General features: G+C 34.9%; 1 pseudogene; it reads right to left on the bottom strand.

Moving 5' to 3' along the window:
• Positions 1 to 606: 606 nt before the first annotated feature.
• On the bottom strand, positions 607 to 3,666 carry LOC101583691 (annotated as a pseudogene).
• Positions 3,667 to 7,140: the final 3,474 nt, after the last annotated feature.

Raw genomic sequence — 7,140 nt, 5'->3', positions numbered from 1 at the left:
CTGCATGGGTACCATGGGTTACACTAGAGACCTATGGATCCCTACAGTGTGTTTGCTGTTTGTGTACAGATATGCTATTATTGATTTTTGAGAAGGATTTTTTTTTTGCTAGTTCTGGCTGCCTTAAGGGCAGGTGTGGTGTGGCTTCTGGGGCTGGAGACTGAACTACAGTCCCCTGTGCCTGACTGCATTTGCCCAAGCAGCACTTTAAACAGCTGAGCTATCAGGCAAGCCCCCAAAATGAGGATTTTTTCCATTGATTTTTTAGTACTGATTTTGCATCTTGCTATGCTACTGAATTTAGTTATTAAATCTACAAGTCTCTTGGTGGAGTTTTTGGGGTCTTCTATGTACAATATCATGTTATCTGCAAATAACGATAAATTTACTTCTTCCTTTCCAATCATTACTCCTTTTATTTATTTCTCTTGCCTAATTGTTCTAGCTAATGTTTCCAGAACTATTGAACAGGAGTGGTGACAGTGGGCATGCTTGTCTTATTCTTGATTTATTTATTTATTTATTTATTTATTTATTTATTTATTTATTTATTGGTTCCTAAGGTTTATTCAAGAAACCATAAAAAATATTCCAGCCAAAGGAGCTTTAACCCTCATCTTCTTCCTCCTCTTTATCATGGTTAATCTGGAAGTAACGTAATTCATAACTCTCTTTGCTGCTAGCAACTACATACAACCAGTCATGCAGATTATTCTTCTTCAAATATTCTTTGGTGAGATCTTTCAAATACCAGGAATAATGGTACATGTGTGATATCCCAGCAATCTGGGAGGCTGAAGGAGGAAGATCCCAAGTTTAAGTCCCATCTCAGGAAGTCTGCAAGAACCTTTTGGAAAAAGGCACCTCAGAAGTCATGGTGATCTTACCCTTGCTCCTTTCGATGGTGACCACCCCTCCACTGAGATTTTTGGCTTTGCTGTTTACCTTGATTCTTTCCTGGAGAAACTGCTCAAAATTGTTAGCATCCATGATTCCATCTTCTACAGGATGAGTGCAATCAAGGGTGGACTTCAGGACCTAGTTCTTTTTTTGGCCCCCTTTGCTGTAGGCATTTTCATGGGCAACATGGTGGTCAAGGAATCAGAGAGGGCTTATTCCTGATTTTAAAGTGAAGGCTTTCAATTTTTGTCCATTTAGTATGATGTTGGCTGTGGTTTTGTTGTAGATGGCTTTCATCAGGTTGAGGTAAAAACCATCTATTCCAATTTTCTTTAGGATTTTTTTTTATCATGAATGACTGTTGGACTTTGTCAAAAGCTTTTTCTGCATCTATTGAGATGATCATGTGAGTTTTGTCTTTAGCTGTGCTGATGTGGTGTATTACGTTTGATGGATTTGCATATAATAAACCATCCCTGCATTCCTGGGATGAATCCCCCTTGGGTGTGGTATATTAATCTTCTTGATGACTTGCTGCATTCTGTTTACAAGCATTTTATTGAGGATTTTTGCATCTATGTTCATTAGGGAGACTGGGCTGTAGTTCTCTTTTTTGGTTGGATTAGGCAATTTCTTGTAGAATTCACCTCTGAATTCATCAGAGCATGAGCTTTTCATTGTTAGTATGTTTTTTAAAATTCAATTTAATTTTTTTATATATAAAATAAAAATGTATTATGCTCATAACTTTCATACAATTAATGACATAGAGAGCAGTAAATGTTGTCATGTATGTCACATATACATACATCAAGAAGTCTCATTGAATTAAAAAACAAAATGAAGGATCAAGAACAGTGGTCTGAAACCTACTCATAAGATTTTTAGGATTTAACAAATAACAAGAAGTATGAAACTTCAGATCACAGCAGTGTTGACAACAAAAGAATGACAAATACAAGGGCACATATTTTCACATTAAAAACCGTAAAAGCTACATAACCAAAATCCAAACCTAAACATTAATACAAAAAAAAAGAAAAAAAATTCAAAATCAAGAAGCAGATCAGAGGCTAAATGAAGATCTATCCATTAAATACCTATTTTAGAGAATTATCTAGGACTGGGGAGATAGCTCAGTGGAAAGAACTATCTAGAACATAACACAAAAAGTGATATTTACCAATAAGTTTTCTTGTATACTTTTCTAGAATTAGAAGAGAATTTATCATTTAACAAGGGGAATGTTATTTAAATGATTATCTTTAAAATAATTATGCAATTTGAGAACAATGTACACATGTTTATTTTATAGACGTATTCCAAAACGAAGATGTACAGTGTAGAATTCCTTTCCTTTTTTTAGTACATGATTTCTCTAATTTCCCCACATTCAAATTGATAAGGACTTTGGCAACATCTACACTGAATTCTAATATTGCAGAAAATTTATTTGTAAGTCAATAAGCCATAAAGCCAGGACAAAACATTATTTATGATTCATGAAAGCTATTGTGTCCTCAGGCACAAATCATAGAACTATTGAAATTACCAGCTAGACAAAACTATGAAGATAAACCAATTAATTGATAGATAAAGTCTTGTACAGCATATTGTTGGATTTTGCTTCCTAATCCACTGTGCCCGTCTATTTCCTTTAATTGGTGAATTGAGTCCATTTACATTGATGGTTATAATTAAGACGTACTGGCTTATGTTTGACATGTTATTTACCTGCTGTTGTATACTTCTTTTTCTCCTGTGTTCAATTGTTTGTCCTATTTTGTGGGTTCTTTCCATTCTCATTCATGGAGTTGAGTTCATTTTGATTTCTCTCTAGAATATCTTTTAGTAGTCTATGTAGGGTTGGCTTTGTCATCATGAATTCTTTACTTATTCTTTGTCATAGAAGTATTTCATTTCTCCACTAAACCTGAAAGAGAGTTTTGCAGGGTATATGAGTCTGGGTTGTAATTTTTTTTTTTCAAAACTTGTAGTACTTTGCTCCATGCTCCTGACTTGATGGCTTGTGAGGAGAAATCTGCCATTATTCTGATGGATTTTCCTTTAAATGTGATATTTCTTTTCTCTAGTGGATTTTAGTATACTATTCCTGTGCTGAATTTCTGGGATCTTGATCATTATATGTCTGAGTGTGGTTTCAATTGGGTTGATGTTATTTGGAATTCTATACACTTCAGTTACTGAATGTCAGATTGTTTCCCCATATGTGGGAAGTTTTCTGCTATTACTTCTGCCCATGTTCTTTTTATATCATTTGTATTGACTGCTTCTTTCACACTGATGCTTATTAATTTTACATTGTTCATCTTTGCATCATCTTGAAAATGTGCAATTATTTTTTCCTGCATCCTAGTTGTTTTTAAGAGATTGTTTCTTACCTTTTCACTGAGAGTAATGGTGTCTTCAAGGTCTGAAAGTCTATTTTCACTTTTGTTCAAATGGTTTTGTCAGCTTGTCATTGAGATTTTATTTTCCTGTATATTTCTTTGAATCTGCTTCATGCATTCTATTTCTTTCCTATATTGCTCATTCAAGGATTCCATCATTTTTCTATTATCCTATATTTTTTAATCAGTGTCTTCTTTAGAAGCACTTAGTACTTCTTTCATTATACTTATCATTTCTTCTTTTACTTCAGAAATTATTTCATAGTCCCTTACCTAAAAGAATATAAAAAAAAGAAATTATTTCTGATCTGATTTCCTCTATACCTTTCTGCAGTTGTTTCTTTACATAAGACATTATTATTTCAGAGATTTCAGGTATGTCATTTCCAATTTCCTCTATGCTATTGTCTCCTGCATTTGTTCTGGGTGGGCTTGGGGCCTGAGAATGCATTTTTCTCCTTCTCTTTGTCATTTTGTATAGCACTGTCTTCTGACCTTTGGTGTAGAGCTTTGGTACAGTTATTACTTTAGCACCAGGTCTGGATCTACCAAGTTCAAACTTGTCCAGGTGGGTGTGGCTTGGATCTGGCTGCTGTGCTCCACTTCTTCCTGCTGTAGCCCTTGGAGTGAACCCTCTGTGCCACTCTGGCAAGATATTCTGCTCCTGGATTAGCTGGGTCGGTCTTGCTTCTAGCCTCTCTGCAGATAGTTCTGCTGCAGGATTCTACACTGGGCCTTTCTGATGGAGGGAGCTCCACACACATAGGCCTGGCCTGGGTGCTGACTGGAATGAAGATCTGGTGGACCCTGGGCTGCCCACTTACACGCTGGGCCAGGGCACTGGCTGGAATCTGTTGGTAGAATTTTCATTACACTTTCAATTTCATTGACTGATGTTGGGTTATTCAAAATTTTTATATCTTCTTGATTCATCTTTGGTAGTACATATGTATCTAGGAATCTCTCCATTTCTTCTGTATTTTCCATCCTGTGAGAGTAAAGATTTTGGAAATAGGTATTGATAATTTGAATTTCTATTGGTTCTGTAGTGATCTCACCCTTTGAATTTTTTCTTTCCTTTTTTGGATAAGATTGGATAGAGGTTTATCAATTTTATTTATTCTTTCAAAGAACCAGCTCTTTGACTTATTAATTCTTTGTATTTTTTTCTTCCTCTCCATTGCATTTATTTCTGCTCTGAGTTTTCTGCCTTCCTGGGCTTTGGGTTTGGCTTGCTCTTCTTTTTCTAGGAGTTTGAGGTGTAGCATGAGATTGGTTATTTGAGCTTGTTCTGTTTTCCCTATATAAGAATTTGTCACTATAAATTTCCCTCTTAAAATAGCTTTCATTGAATGCCACAGGTTCTGGTAAGTTGTATCTGCATTTTCACTTGATTGTAAATATTGTTTAACTTTTTCTTTATTCCATCTGTGAACCAGGGATTGTTAAGGAGGGTATTATTTAGTTTCCTATGTGTTTATAGAGTTTTTGCTGTTTCTTTTGTGAATAATTTCCAGTTTCGTTACATTATGGTCAGATGATATGCATGGGATAATTTTGATTCCATTGTATTTACTTAAGGAAAGTTCCATGTGCTAGCATATGGTCTATTTTGGAAAATGTCTCATGTGCAGCTGAGAAGACTGTGTATTCTGATGCTCTTGGGTGAAACACTCAGTAAAGATCTACTAAATCCATTTCTTCACAAGTTTGGCTCAATCCAGTTATTTCTTTGCTTATTTTTTGTATAGTTGATCTATCTGTTTTTGTCAATGTTAAAGCACCCCAAGACAATTATGTTATTGCTCATTAGATTTTTCATGTCTATTAAAATTTATCTTATATAGTTGGGTGCTCCTACATTGGGGGCATATATATTTATATTTGTTATTTATTTCTCTTTAAGTTTTCCCCTAACAAGTATGTAGTGAACTTCTTTATCTGTTTTAATCATGCTTGGTTTGAAGTTGACATTGTCAGCAACCAGAATAGCTGCTGCTGCTTTTTTCTGGGTTCTTGTCACATGTAGTATTGTTTTCTATTCTTCGATGTTCAGCCTATTAAGTTCAGGTTTTCTATTATAAGCTTTAGTATGTTCTCCATGGAGATGTTAGGCATATTTTGTCAGATTTGTTCATATGTAGTTTTTCTAGTCATTTCTCATAGTATATACCCAAACCTTTTATATAAAAATATATAAAATACATACATATGATAATTATTATTGCTATGCAGGAGTTTTTATATTATTTTTAAATCTTATATTCAATAAGATTACAAGATTTTAAATTACTTTTAGTACTTTTGAATTTCTTGGAGATTCTCTTTGAAGATATTACTTGAGAATAATTATAATCTTGATTGTTTTCTAAGACATTTATTTTAGTGCTCTTCTTGTGTTGGCTAGAATGGACAAGGCAATGTTGACTAGAACTATTAATAGTGGATAGCTTTGCCTTGTAATTTAAATGGATGTCATAAACACTGTACCATGAAGAATGATGCTTCATTCAGATGTTAAGTTGATATTGAACATCAGGTTAAAAAAACCTTTTAATTCTGATTTAAAATGAGTGTTTATCATGAAGGAATGTTGAGTACTATTAAATACTTTCTCTGAATCCATTGAAATATTACATTTATTTTTTCATTTATACATTGGTGTGTTAAATTACATTAATAGATTTTCCAATATTAAGCAATATTTGCATCTTTGTGAGCACTGCAGGGATAAATCTTACTTGAGTGTGATGTCACTGTTTACACACTATGCTAGACAGAATAACATCTTCCCACCCTAGGATGCTCTTGCCATAGTGTCTGGAATCTGTGAAAATGTCAACTTACATGGCAGAATTAAAGTCAAAAATGGAATTCCCTGTGGAATTAAAGTCACAAACCTTTGTATGAGGTGGCTTCAGTAAAATGAGGAACCTTTGGAACTAGGAGAAAGCAGAAGAGTGAAGTAGAGGGAGGCAGAGTGAAGTGAAGAAGGCTTACCTTGTGTTTGGTGGCTTTGAAGATGGGAAAGAGGACCATGAGCAGATACAGCTGGTGCCTTCTAGAAGCTAAGAACGACCTTCAGCTGACAGGTGACAGGGATCTTGGGCCTCCAGCTACGAAGGACTAAATTCTGCCAGCAACCCAAATGAACAACAAGTGGACTTTCCCTTAGGAAAACCAGAAAGGACAGCACTGACCCTCTGACTCTACAGAAATGTGTAAGAGTGTGTTGCTTCAAGCCATTAAGTTTGTGGTAACAAGTGTATTATGGCATTAGTAGAGAACTAAAACAATACACTCTATCCATATTTTATATTCAGTTGATTAATATTTTATTTAGCTTTTTTGCACATTTGTCCTCCAGTGAGTCCGACCTATAATTTCTTCTTCTACTGTTCTTGTCTACTTACCACAATCCTACTAGCTTCACAAAGTAGATTAAGGAAATAGCCTCTCTCTTTACTTCCTGGAACTGTCTGTAGGAGTCCTTGGCATTTTCCAGGAGACACTTGTATGATTGCTTGGTTCTGGTATAATTGTTGAAATTGCGTTTCCTTTTTTATTAGAGTAGTGTAAGAGTACCACCAAGCTTATAATAAAAACTACTCATGTTGAATCCCATCTTGCCTGGAGTCATTCTCATTCATTATTTTAGCTGCCGCTTCTCATACTTATCCTCAAATAACCAAACAGTATGAGGTATCAGTTTCCTATTGTTTTTGTAACAAATCATCACAAACTTAGTGGCTGCAGACAACCCAGATTTGCTTGTTATTCTTCTAGAGATCAAAGGCCAAAGTGAGTCTCAAAGGACTAGCATCATGTC

The sequence above is a fragment of the Octodon degus genome, unplaced genomic scaffold (assembly GCF_000260255.1).
Source record: "Octodon degus isolate 3935 unplaced genomic scaffold, OctDeg1.0 scaffold00003, whole genome shotgun sequence".
Lineage (NCBI taxonomy): Eukaryota > Metazoa > Chordata > Mammalia > Rodentia > Octodontidae > Octodon > Octodon degus.
This window is presented reverse-complemented; position numbering and strand designations above follow the sequence as displayed.